At 33.8% G+C, this 14,812-nt stretch overlaps 1 protein-coding gene across 1 annotated transcript in view; it reads right to left on the bottom strand.

The window, feature by feature from the left end:
* hoxc11a (homeobox C11a) overlaps nt 1-10,926 on the bottom strand; it is a 108,630-nt gene extending 97,704 nt beyond the window's left edge. The window contains exons 1-2 of the mRNA XM_087305051.1: nt 10,830-10,926; nt 10,627-10,726 (exon numbers count right to left, since the gene is read on the bottom strand). The gene's annotated coding sequence lies outside the window, so the exon portion shown is untranslated. The remainder of the gene's footprint in view (nt 1-10,626; nt 10,727-10,829) is intronic.
* Between the last annotated feature and the right edge of the window lie 3,886 nt (nt 10,927-14,812).

Below are 14,812 nucleotides of genomic sequence, written 5' to 3'. Positions count from 1 at the left end.
TGTTTGAATGTTAATGAACTAAACTGATAAAAGGAACGTCCACTATTCTCCAATTCTCATACAGCTCTCCTGACAAAAATACTTGCTACTTGCTGCACGCAAACAGCTTTGCTGTATCGCCCCTGACAGCATAGCTGGGAAAAACATGCAACAAATCCTGTGGATCAAGGAAACGACCCTACATAAAAAGCTGTGTCGTATGTGGACGTGATCTCACCCAGTCATTGGGTCTCACAGCTTGGCAGGTCTGCCTTGCCTTCGGAAGGCGCGGGCTCAAATGAATAATTAAAAAGCAGGGTCTTCTCATAAGATAAGAAAACTCTGCAATGAATAATAATGTGGAACCGACGTGTCATCACTCCACTAGCAGATGCATGCTACGTCACCGATTTTGATTGGATTTTGTCCCAAAAATTATTTTAAACCCGGAAAATGAAATTACCTGACAAAAGCTTAAAATTATCCAGTTTTCCCCACAATTAAAGCTAACAGGTGCAAAAATTGTCTTAACTGATGCTCAACACACACAAATCTGTTTAAATTTTTTAAAAGGTACTCCAGGGTTTCTTAAACCTTTAAGCAAAATAGTATAGAACTATAATTTCACAATATTGTAGGTTACTAGCAATAAAATGAAGACGGTTACTTTCTAATTAGTGTTGGCCATAATTGTAATATCAGTGCATTGCTAACTATAAATAAATACTGTATAAATATTGTTCATAGTCCACAATAACTAATGGATAAATAAATAATACCAGTTAAAGTTGGTAGTACATGTAGAATTCAGAAACATTTGCTAGAAGTGAATTAACCAGTGGCTATTTAGCAAACTGCAGTCAGCAATGTATTTCATGTGCTTGGATTTATGAACAGTTACATACTAGAAAGAAGGTGATTGAATGCATGATATATTCACACTGGCAGTGACAATTAGATACTTTTCTCTCATTCATTAAATCATACAAAAAAAATGACAGCAGTGAGGAAAAAAAGCAGTTGGGAACAATCAGCTGAGGTAAATAAAATAACACTTTGATACATTTGAGACTGTAGTTTGAATTATTCCCCTGTATTAAAATCCATGCAAACATACAGCAAACCCCGAATTCTATAAATTAATCAGTTTTCACAAGAAAAACAAAGCCCAAAGACCAACAGCTACATTCGATTACAGATGCACTGTGCTGGCTTTTGATTTACCTGTAAAGATACTTGTGTAAGATTGGACCATTGCCCTCCTGTTATCCTCTCTTGCTTTTTAACAACTTTTTGCTGACCTTCACCTCATTTTTTTCTCTGTTGCTTTTCTTATACTCCCTCTGTTTTTTTCACCTCTCCACACGCACTCCCCTAGCAGCATGACGGGAGCTAATTATAAAATCAATGGAGCCGGGCTGCCTGCTTTACTGCTGCCTCTAAAACCTTAACAGGGAAATCACTGTAGGATTGATGACTCCTTCACTCTTTATCTCTTTTAATTAGAAATGTAAAAGATATGAAGAGCCTGGGGCCACAGCACTGCACCCTGGCATTACAACAATCTACCACAATCTACCTGCTCTCCCTCCTTCCTTCCTTCCTTCCTTCCTTCATTCCTGTCTTCCTGTCCTTTACTGGGTTTTTGATGTTTTTTAGAAAGTCACTGCCCCGATATCCTAGATTTGTAATGTGTAATCTCCCCTATATGTCTCTGTCGTTCTCTAACACCTCCAGCCAGAATCTTTTCTCTAACATTTGAAATGAAAAAAATTATTGGTCATTTTGCATTTTATTAGGAGCTGATGGAATGGTATTAAACCAGTGCAGCCCGTATGGTCTCCTCTTGCTGGGAAAGATATTAGAGCCATTCTTTTCTTTTACATCCTACTGTAATTCCTTTTTTTCTGTTTTCTTCACTTTTTGCCTGAACCCCTTTCCTCATTACTTTATTTCTTGCATCATTTTTGAGTAATATGAACCTTTGGTGCATTATTATTATTAATATAATTATTAATTCTGCAGGTTTATTGTGCTATTACTTTTCTGGTGAGTGGATTTACATTTTTCGGCAGAAACATAATAAAACAGGGGAAACGGTCTTATTAAAAAGATCTTACCCAAGCCATTTATTATAGTGGAGTATCATAGAGATTTTGGGATAGATCGGTAATCAACCACAATGCTGGGCTAAAAACCACTCTGAATCTGAATACACTGCAATGCCTACCATATAATACCACACCAAAGATTTTTTGGCCTGTGTCAGCCTTTAGTCTTAGCGAAAAATGTATAGCAAAATGTACCGTTGAAACAAGTGCATTTGAATGTTTCTACAATGCAAAATAAGATAAATTAAATGCAACTTGTCCCAGATATAATTTCAGATCTTGTTTGGGCTTCTGAATGTGTTCTTGCAGATTAAATGATATTATACCAGTCTACATTGTAGTCACTGGCATGCTCACTAATAACAAGATTATTTCAAATAATCAGATAAAGAACTTAATCGCGATAAGATGTTTACATGACACAAGCAGACATCTTCACTTACATTTATTTACAGCTTTCTGATTAATGGCTGCACGATGGCGCAGTGGGTAGCACGTTTGCCTCACAGCAAGAAGGTCGCTGGTTCGAGCCTCGGCTGGGTCAGTTGGCATTTCTGTGTGGAGTTTGCATGTTCTGACCGTGTTTGTGTAAGTTTCCTCCCAGTGCTCCGGTTTCCCCCACAAATCCAAAAACGTGGTATAGGTGAATTGGACATGCTAAATTGTATGAGTGTGTTTGGATGTTTCCCAGTGATAGGTTGCAGCTAGAAGGACATCAGCTGCATAAAACATATGCTGGTACATTCCGCTGTGGCAACCCCAGATTAATAAAGGGACTAAGCCGAAAAGAATATCAATGAACGATTTTAATTATTTCCTACTGTCAATGGCTGCTTTTTTCCCTACATTCTGTAGAAAACCTTCTTTTGTGTTCATTCATTCATTCATTTATTTTCTTGTCGGCTTAGTCCCTTTATTAATCCGGGGTCGCCAAAGCGGAAAGAACCGCCAACTTATCCAGCAAGTTTTCACGCTGCATATGCCCTTCTAGTCGCAACCTATCTCTGGGAAACATTCACACACACTCATACACTACGCACAATTTAGACCACCCAATTCACCTGTACCACATGTCTTTGGATTGTGGGGGAAACCGGAGCACCCGGAGGAAACCCACGTGAAGGCAGGGAGAACATGCAAACTCCCCACAGAAACGCCAACTGAGCCGAGGTTCGAACCAGCGACCTTCTTGCTGTGAGACGACAGTCCTTTCTTTTGCGCTCAACTAAAAAAAATTAATTCTTTAATTTCTTTTTTCATTCATTCATTTTCCTTTTGCTTAATCCCTTATTTATCAGGAGTCGCCACAGCAGAATGAACCACCTAGGCTTGGGCGGTATCCAAATTTTGATACCGTCAAACCTCCTCCCTATTTTACCTCGGTATCCAGTATTACCGTACATAATACAAAAAATTATGACGTAAGGCTCAGACAACGTCAAACTGTTGGCTTGTGCCTAAACCATTCAGAAACTGAATACCGTATTTGCGACCTTAGGTTCACGGTCACCTGTTTGTCTTGTTCGTATCAGATATCTGCGCGAGACGCTCACTCTCATATACACACGCACACACACACACACACACACACACAAACACACAGAGAGAGAGAAAGAGAGAGAGAGAGAGAGAGAGAGAGAGAAAGAGAGACAAAACCACGGTCTTTCTCTCTCTCATTCTCACACACACACACACACACATACACACACAGAGCGACACACAACACCACGCGCTCTCTCATTCACACACACACAAACAAACAGCATCCACGCGGAGCTCGCTCGGGAGCGATATTGTTAAACCGTGCGCCCGATCCCTTCTAAATTACACCAGAGTTACTGACCGTTCTAAAAAAATTTTAGGACAGTATACCAGTATTGAAACTAACATCGTAACTATTTTTAAATCCCGCGGTATACCATATTACTGCCCAAGCCTAGAACCACCAACTATTATGGCATATGTTATACTCAGCGGATGCCTTTCCAGCCGCAACCCAGTACTGGCAAACACCTATACACTCACATTCACACACACACACACACACACACACACAAACACACACAAACACACACAAACACACACAAACACACACACACACTACGACCAATTTAGTTAATCCAAATCACTTATACAGCATGCCTTTGGGGAAACCCCACACGGAAATGCCAACTGGTTCTTCTGGGACTCGAACCAGCAACCTTCTTGCTGAGGCAACAGTGCTAACCACTAAGCCACCATGCCACCCTGCTGAAGAAATTTATTAGTTTAAAATCGATATTTCGTAAGTTTAGAACCACAAATGATGGGAAAATTTTGTGATTTGGGTAAACTATCCCATTAAATCAAATGCAAACCACATTATCCAGCCCTGTGATGAACATTGTAATGTAACCATGCTGCATCAGTCCTTTTTAGATGAATTTACAGAGCAGAAACAGTACAGAGCAAGCTGCTTTGACGGTTTAGTGCTTTGGAGTACAGAGAAAATTTCAGAGTTGTGTCTCGATGTGCATTCCTGAAGTTATGGCACCGAAAATGAGTACTCAGAATGATAATAATGCCTTATAACCATGCATGCCTTATTATAATGCATTTAGATGCCTGTTTGTTGCACTTTAAAAAGGCACACACCACATAGTTTAATCAATGTAATACATACTGTTATTTTTGTAATCACATGGTTTGACCAAAGAATTGCATTTTTATCAGGTCAAGTTAAATCGATTGCTAAAATCACATTGTAAGTGATTGTAGTTTGAAACTATGTAAACATAGTTACAGTTAAAATTAACACCCACTGGGTATTTTATTAGGTACACTTGTTGAACTGCTCTTTGGAATTTAATCACAAGTAGGAACTCAAACATGGTCAAGAAGATCATTAAGGTTGAAAAAGCATTAAGCGGTAAAGAAAGTTTATTTAGTGAATTTTGATGTTGTGCCAGAGAGTCTGAGTGTTTCAAACAGAGTTGAAAGTTGTGGTAATAGCTTGTTGCCAAAGTTTCGGAGCCAAATTTTAGAGAAGAGGGGTCAAATTGATTTGAGCTAATAGATGGCAACAGTAACTCAAATAACCACTCGTTAATGTTAAGAAAATGCAGAGAGTGCTGTTATATAATAGCATAACCAAAACTGTTATATAATGATGCTACAGTTCACACTGGCTTACCAAAAACAGCATATGTCCCTTTAAGAGTGAAGGAAAAGCACTTCAATGCATAATCAAAATAGAGAGCATAAGAGTCATGTCATATAGCCTACTGTAATATATTTTATGTTAAAAGAAATTACTGATAAATACAGTTGAAGTCAGAATTATTAGCCCTCCTTTGATTTTTTTTCTTTTTTAAATATTTCCTAAATGAGGCTTAACAGAGCAAGGACATTTTCAAAGTCTGATTAATGCTTTTTCTTCTGGAGAAAGTCTTCTTTGTTTTATTTTAGCTAGAATAAAAGCAGTTTATAATTTTTTATTAAAAACCACTTTAAGGTCAATATTATAAGCCCCTTCAAGCTATATTTTGTTTCAATTGTCTACAGAACAAACCATCATTATACAATAACTTGCCTAATTAACCTAATCTGCCTAGTAAACCCAATTAACCTAGTTAAGCCTTTAAATGTCACTTTAAGCTGTATAGAAGTGTCTTAAAAAATATCCAGTAAAATATTATTTACTGTCATCATGGCAAAGATAAAATAAATCAATAAATCAGTTATTAGAAATTAGTTATTATCACTATTATGTTTAGAAATGTTGAACAAAAAGTTCTCTCCATTAATAAGAAAATTGGGGAAAAAATAAACAGGGGAGCTAATAATTCTGACTTCAACTGTATATGTGTGTGTGTGTGTGTGTGTGTGTGTGTGTCTGTATATATATATATATATATATATATATATATATATATATATATATATATATATATATATATATATATATATATTTCAATACAATGATATACAACCTTTATTTGAGCATCATCCTTCAACAGTAACATTTTCATTACGGTGATCTGAATTAAACTTCAACAATGACATTTACAAAACTGAATTGAATTAGTTTTAACTCAACTAGAAGTACTGTACACTCACATTTTACCTTACTTCTGCTCTCCTGATTGCTGGAATGTTTCAGTCTGAAATATTAATTTATGACTTTTTAAACTAGGTTAAACTGATTTGACACAATCTACATTGTTAAAGTGTTTTAGAAATAAAGATAAATTGAATTGATTTTTTTTATTTAAATTTCACAATAGTAATAAAAGTTTCACATTTCTTCAAGCATTTTTCTGTCTGACTATTACAGTTAACTGTCTGAAATGCCCATCTGACAGGCACAATGGCTTTCATTGAGAAAACTGCAAGTTTGTAAAGCCTGTCCTGGCTCTTTGGGGTTGAATGTCTTGATTAAATGAATCAAACTTAAACTGAAATATATTAAGCACAATGAGGGAAATTTTCATAACAGCAAAAGCAGTGTAAAAAAAAAAGGTTACTCTTTCTTGAGAGAGAGCAAGAGAGAGAGAGAGAGAGAGAGAGAGAGAGAGAGAGAGAGAGAGAGAGAGAGAGAGGGAGAGAGGGAGAGAGAGAGAGAGAACAAATAGGATGAGCTTTTAGGTGCAGTCCGTCATGCACCACTTATTTTTTAATAAGATTTATTTATTTATTTATTTATTTATGAATTATTAAAGTGAAACACATTTTGTGTGTGGGATTTAATTTATTATAACATTTTTATTGGTCATTAAATCAAACTGAACAATCTATTTAGCCAGATAACGATCAGTTAATGAGCGTCAAGTTTTAGTTCTATAAATATTACAGAATCCCAACTTTTGAATCCCCAACTTTTCAGGGGGGCGCTCCACCCCAGTTGCCTGGTCAGATGAGTTTTAACAGCCACAATGATGTTAGGATCAGAAAATGCCATAAACAACCTAAAAGCATGCACTGTAAAAACTGCTGGGTACCACATAATCGATTTGTGTTGGGACAACATGAAGGAATTAAATGAAGTTATAGTTTAAACAAATTTAAGTGCATTGAACATAAAACATTTCATAAAAAAATCAAGAATTGTGTTGTTTCAGCTCAATATAAATAAGTAGCTTGAACAAACAGCAAATGTCATATTTTGAGGATAGAACGATCCTGTTTTGCATTAGTTTACTATTAAAGAGGTTTTCTCATAGCAAACTTTGTGATCAACTGAGCATGAGCAATTGTTGCAGACCATGTAGGATAACGCACAATGTCACAAAGCTCAAATCATCTTAATCTAGTTTCTTGAACATAACAGAGAGTTCACTAGACTCAAATGGCCTGTACAATCATCAGATCTCCATCCAGTAGAGCACATTTCAGTTGTGCTGGAACAAGTGATTCGTATCATGTGCAGCCAACAAATCTGTAGTAACTCACATCAATATTTCCAGCACCATGTTCAGTCTATGCCAGAATCAGGTCAGGTCAGTACTAGCAAGCTGTACTTCATACAGTGTTCACTGGGTGTATAATATACAAGGTACTGTTCCTTGTGATTTTATCTTTTCTTTTCTTAAATATTTACTTTCCCACTATTATGGATAGGAAATAAAAACAGTATCATATTGCAGACTTTACTGAGCCAGTTATCAAGTAATATTTGCAAAATAAAAATGTTCAATACTGAAATACTTCTAATATTAATCTTTAATACTGAAATTATAAACCACTAAATTGTGATTCTTTGTTTTCAAGTAAATGATTTGGATAATTAATATTAATTAAATTTACCACACAACATGTGTGAAAGCAAGACATAATCTGATCCGATATAATGTCATTAGGCTCCAATAATCTAAATCAAAACTTTTTAAAATATTCCCAACAATCTCTTTATGCTGTAATAAGTGTAATGTGTCAACAGGAACTCTGTTTCATTATTTCTGGTTATGCAGTAAACTAGAACTATTCTGGAAAAAATATATTTAAATTTCTTTCTGAAGTATATTCAGTGAATCTAGAACCTGTTACTAGTATTGGACTTTTAGGAGCAGAGGACAGTTCTTGCAGTAGAAACCAAATACCAGCAATTATATTTTTTTATTTGTATTGCAAAAAACTCATTTTACAAATGTGGAAATCTGATGCTGTCCCCACCTTTGAAATTTGGGCTAGAGAACTTCAAAATATGTTACACTTAGAAGAACTGAGATTCACACCAAGTGAAAAATGGTAAATTTTTAACAAGATTTGGGAACCATTCATATTACTTTTGCAGATAGACTAACTGATAGAAGCCGAAAAAAAAAATGAATGAATGAATTTTATAATTATCTTATGATTATTTTATAATGTCTCTTTAGGTTTCATCGTCCATGTACACCTTGCATCAATTCAAAATTTTTGTCCCAGCCAGTTCAATATTATGTTTGTAAATGTTATTCATCTATAACAATCTTGTTCCTGGTATCACGTTCAAGTACACCTATTAAGACCTTGATTAGCTTGTTCAGGTGTGTTTTATTAGGGTTGTAGCTAAAAATCTGCAGGACACCGGACCTCCAGGAACAAGTTTGATCATCCCTGATCTATAATATGCCTTTTATTTTATTTTTATAAACCTTCCACAAACATTTTGATCAATATTAGATGGGTGGGGTTGGAGGTAGGGTTTGAGTTCCTTTTTGTAGTCAGCTAAATTCACTGTGATATTATTTCCAAGAGAACATTGATATATGGTCCATCTCTTTCTTGTAAGGATATAGCAAGTACTGCACGTATAACGTTTTTTTAATGAAAACAAAAAGTAAAAAAATAAAATAAAAATTACCACACAAAATTACATCCAAAATAGAAATAATTTTAATCTGAAGATAATTGCATCTAAATAATCATTCTGTGATAATGAGAAATGAGAAATTAGGCATCGAAATTCATATTCTGATTCGGTCCGGTACATACAGTACCAGTTACAAAGGTAACGGTGCTATAATGGCACCAGATTTCTGTACCCAACCCTAATAGGAAATGTACGACTGTTCCCACAACCGTGCTTTCCTCACAAGATATGCATGACAATCTGAGCTTTGCTCAATTGTGTTTGCAATTAGATTTAGATTATTCACCATTGTAAAATGGGAAAATGTATCATAATTGTATATAATAGATGAAAGTGTGTAGGGAAGACAAATGATTTTGACCATAAACCATCTTTGCAAGCATTCTTACACCATAGCAACATGCCTCTCCTCTTCTCTCTCAAGAAAAAAGCAGTTCATTTTTGTGGGTTTCACTGATGACCACTTAAATGGCTTTAATCGGAATAAAGAATGAATATCTCTCCACATGTGCCTCCTTTGTTGGTTTTGTAATTGGAACAATTGTGGCCTAGACGTCGCTTTCTCCTTTCATTATTGCTTTTTTCTCCTTCATTTAACTCTCACTACTCTCAGCACTATGCTCTGAACACCACAGGAAGCGGCGCATGTTTGCCATGGAAAGAAAAACACGTCCTGCCTCTTTAAATCCATCACCTCAGCCTATCTTCCTCTTGTTCCCATGGCAACCTCTCATTGAGATCGAATATATGGGGTCCTTGTAAACCAGTGTATAATGTATGGGCTGCGTTTTTAATCTTAGTCCTAGTTTATTGATCTTTTTAATGAATCTTAATTATAGCGATCTTTTAATTAAGAGTACCCTGTTTACTACAATACCCTTGAGCTATGAATAAATAGAATTGTATATTGCGAGCCCCTGTGTGCTCTTTACGTATAAAGTGGCCGAGTCTGACTCCTTCGAGTGCTGTGTCTGGCCATGAATTTTTCAAACATATAATCAATACATGCATGTGATTTGTCCTTTATGGGTACTGAAAATATTAAAGCGAGCTTAAAAGGGTGTGGTCACGTTTCTGTTATCTCCATAATTCAAATGGAACAGAAAATAAACCAAACTAAATAAATCTGTATGTTAATATGAAGATCAGACCTACAGTAATAATGACAATTCAATTTAGACTGTTATTTAAAAGTAAATGAGACCACATTAGTTTCATGCAATTTCAAAATGGTCTTGCTAATGTAACCAATTTACTAATACTTAATTACATATTTTACAATGTTTTCCCTTTTAATTATCGCACATTTAATCATGTAAAAGATTAAAGTCTTTCTTCCTAATGAAGCTAAATTTTCATAATAACCATCCACCCATGTCTCATGTCTAGGCCTTTAATGCTCCTGTATGAGTAATGCTGGGATGTTTCTTTGTCCTCAGATAATTACTGTATGACACATGCAGACAAATGAGGGCACACTGGCAGGATCCATTAGTTTTGGTCTCAGTAGTGTTTGTGTGTGGTTAGTGTGTGATGAATTACACTTCTCCAGTCAGCAGGGTCATTACAGCAAATGTGCGGTGCTCGGTCGCCCTCTGCTGGGTGATTTAACTGCTTGCTGATATTCATGTTTCAGAAATTGTTTGACAACCCTGCTGTTTCAACGTGAAAAGTCAGCTTAACATGCTGTCATAATTTACTGACCTCCGTGTCGTTCAAGTCGACTGTGATTTTCTGTTGAGCGCAAAACAAACGGTCCTAACTGCCTTTTCATCCGCAGAACAGCGTGGCCATGGCCTCAGGCCTTAAAAAAGAACAGTGACACCATAAAGTATTATAAATATAGCTCACATGTCGATTTATCACGTTTTAGAAAGACATATGGCACTCTTTTGTGAAGTACATACCACATTTTGAGTCGTTGTTTACGGGAAAACTTCCCTCCGCTGCAGGGTGTTTTACATCTTACTCCCCGCTTCCATATTCAACTCTGACGCACAGCACACGTTGATGACGTCAATGATGTGTAATATACAAATCTCAAACCAGTCAAGAAAAGAAAAATAAAAAAAAGAAAGGAAAAAAAAAACAGTCTAAAAATGTACAAAGTTATTGGATTGATATAAAAAAAAAGCCTTATAGCCTTGAGTAAAAAATTTTTAATGTTTATTTTGAAGATATTGTGTGGAATAAAGCTTGGTTGCTTTTCGTTCCTGAATTGGTAATAAACAGGGAACTACATTTAAAACTTCTTCACAACATTTATGTTAGCAATTACACATTATCTGAATTTATGCAGGCTGATGGAAATTGCTCAATCTGTTTAAATCATCCTTTGATTCATATTTTTATGAATGTCAACATTCAAAGAAGTTTTGGGAAGACTTATGTCGTATGTCCAAAAAAAATCAGGTTTTAGATGTAATTTGACCCCCAAAGATGGTATATTTTATTTTGTCTCAAACAATTTATCTGTGGAATTTATAATGAATCTTTTGATTTTATTTGGTAAATTTGATATTCATAAATGCAGATTGAATAACTCTAAACCTTGTTTAAAGGTTTGTATTATAGATTTTCACTTGTATATAGACTCGCTCCAATATAATAATAGCAGGAAATGTCAAGATACAATTATAGTTGCAAAAGAGCTAAAGTTAATTGAATAGTAAACTTGCTGTCAATTGGGTCAGTTAAATCAAAACAACATTGTAAAGGTTGAAGCTGTCTTTTTATTTATTTTACGTGAATTACATTTTAGTTTACATTATGTTAATAGTTACATTTGTATTTTTTGGATGTCATGTTTAAAAATGTATATTTGCTATTTTAATTTTTTTTTTTAATCAATTTTTAAATAAATAAAAATAAAAATATAATAAAAAAACAGTAAATGCTAAGTTAACGAACAGTTTATGAAAACTCATGAATTTTCTTTATAAGAAATTTTACATTATTGTAAATGTTATCCCAAAAGAACTAATACATCTAACAAAAATTAATATTTCATATATAAATAAAAGAATCATAGAACCCTCCTTATTCTAAGAAGGAATAAGTATATATAACAAGAAATGCAACAACAAACTTATTCTACAAATTCTCCAACAAATAAATCAAATCGTTCCAAGAGGGAAATCATATTGATCAGCGTTATTGGAAAAGAACATGGCTTCTCCCATAGAAATATGTAATGCCAAACAAAACAAAGGAAATTCATTTAACAATTCTACTCAAAATGTAGCCAAGCCAGCCAATGCATATATTACAAAATTGACTGATATTGCAGATACTTGCTCTTTCTGTCAGGAAAGTGGGGAAACTTTGACTCATTTGATTTTTTATTTTTTTTTACATGTAAAACCTCACAAAAGTTTTGGTCAGATTTACATAATTATTTGAATAAATCACAACCAGCAAAACAAATCTTTAAATTGAAAGATATTACAGTATTTGTTATTATTCTAGTCCCAAAAATAAAAATAAAGAATATATATATAACTTTTTTATATGCAAAATTCTTTATCCACAAACAAAAATGTCTTAAATCCTCTCCCTCATTTGCCCATTTTTATTTGAAATTGATTCCTTGCTTAAAGTTATACATTTATCTAACAATAAAATAATCTGGAAGTTGATAGAAACTTATGAAAATATTATGCTTCAAGTTAGTCTTTGATGCTTTCTTTGTTGTATTTAATTTTGTACTTCCCCTTTCTTTTATTTCATATTTTTTTCTTTTCTATTTTTTTGTGTTACTTATTGTTCTTATCATGTTGTAACTATCTATTTGTATTCCAGTTTCTTACAAATTATTTCCTGATTTATATTGTACATTTCTTCTTTTCTAAATAAAAGTTTAAAAAAAAAAAAAAGAAAGAAAGAAAATGCAAGGTTAAATAAATGTTTTGTTATCATTATTATTATTATTATCTATTTATTTATTTTACCCCTGGCATCTGTTAATACTTTTAATGTATGGCAGCTAATATGTTTTCTCTCTCTTTATTTTGTTTTATTTGTTTAGAATTGTTGTGAGATGTATATTCTTGTACTACGTTTGTACATATTTACAAAAAAAAAAAAAAATGCAAGGTAAACCAAGTGGGAGGGACTTAAACCACTAGTAGGTTGGGTTTAGGTGGGGTAGGTCGGTGGAGCAGATATTAATAAAACACATCAGGTTACTGTGAGTATTTGTTTAGGGTTGGTGTAGGTGTAGACATTCATAAAGTACAATATTTGACGTGTCATGTACAAGACATTAAATAAATAAAAACTCCCGAACTGTACAGCCCACTTGGAGCTAGATGGCCCACCCACTTGGAGCTGGCTTGGAACCCCTTAATACCCTTCTCTGGTAAATGGGCTATTTTATTCACAAACAGAATTTCCAAATCCTAATTTATTTTTATTAAAAATGGAAGAATTGAAAAGGACTCTTATGCAAATTATTAACAGAAAGAATAACTTGCTGTTATATTTCACTTTTATTTTTTGAAATTGTTGGCTGTGGGAAAAGGTAAAAAAACTCAACAGTTATCTTATAGTTTATGTGTAATTTTATTCTTTTTTTATTTTACAAATGTAATCACTATTTATTATGACTATTTTACTATGTTGTTTATTAATATATGTTTTTGTTTATTCTTTTATTGTTTTTGATAATTATTATTTTCTCATTTCCTTTCTCCCTTTATCCTGTTGCTCATTGATAATATCATTCTTGTGTATCTGAATTTTTTAACTACATGTCACTAATAAATTTTAAAAAATGCATTTCCAAGTTAATATATTGTATTTTTGCATGGTTTTATTACTATTATAATAATAATATAATTAATTAATAGTTTAATTAATTATAACAATCCAAAAACAATTAACAATTAATTAACAATCCAAAAACAAATCTTTTTTAAATATTTAAATATTATTAATCAGGATTAAAAACATTATAATGACAAAAACGACAAGTTAATTGAACTCATTACATCCAATAATTACATATTTAAAAATACAATTATTTGATAAAATATGTTAAACTGTGTATTTACAGACTTGCAAGTAGATATAAATTTGCAAGTTTCATTTTAAAATCAATGACTGTGAAGATACTCATTCATTTTTCTTCGACTTGGTCTCTTACAGGTCACCACAGCAGAATGAACCGCCAACTTATCCAGCATATGTTTTACGCAGTGGATGCCCTTCCAGCTTCTGACCAGTACTGTGAAACATTCATACACACTCGCATTCATACTCGCATACATTATAGCCAAATTAGCTTATACCTAGGCCCACATGGAATCTGCGCGAGCAGAATTCCAAAGATTTTTTTGCAGAACTCCGCAGATTTTTAGCCCATCTTTAATTCTGTTAATTTACATGTGTAAATGTGTGTAATATCTATATTTATTTAGTTTTTAAATTAATTTCAGAAATATTATTGACTAATATGTAACTGTTCATCTAATTTATTTAAAATACTGTTTGTACAGTAATATTTATAGTCTTTTAGTAGATATATTATACGAGATACTTGCTATGCTTACCAAATAAAGTGAATTTAATTAGATTTTAAACATAAATAAATGTTAAAAATATATTATTTTTTATTTTACATATTAAGGTTTTGGTTATGATACTCTCAAAATAATTCAGCAGAAATCTGCAGATGTTTCCATCTGGCCCTACTTCTTACCTATAATGCATGTCTTTGGACTGTAGGGGAAATCGGAGCACCTGAAGGATACCCATACCAGCACCGGGAGAACATGTAAACTCCACACAGAAATGCCAACTGACTCAGCTGGAACTAAAACCAGCGACCTTCTTTCTGTGAGGCGACAGTGGTAACCACTGAGCCACCATGTCGCCCATCGTGAAGATG

This window comes from Danio rerio, chromosome 23 (genome assembly GCF_052040795.2).
Source record: "Danio rerio strain M-AB ecotype USA chromosome 23, GRCz13ab, whole genome shotgun sequence".
NCBI lineage: Eukaryota > Metazoa > Chordata > Actinopteri > Cypriniformes > Danionidae > Danio > Danio rerio.
The sequence above is the reverse complement of the archived record's forward strand: the minus strand, read 5'-3'. Positions and strand labels throughout refer to the sequence as shown.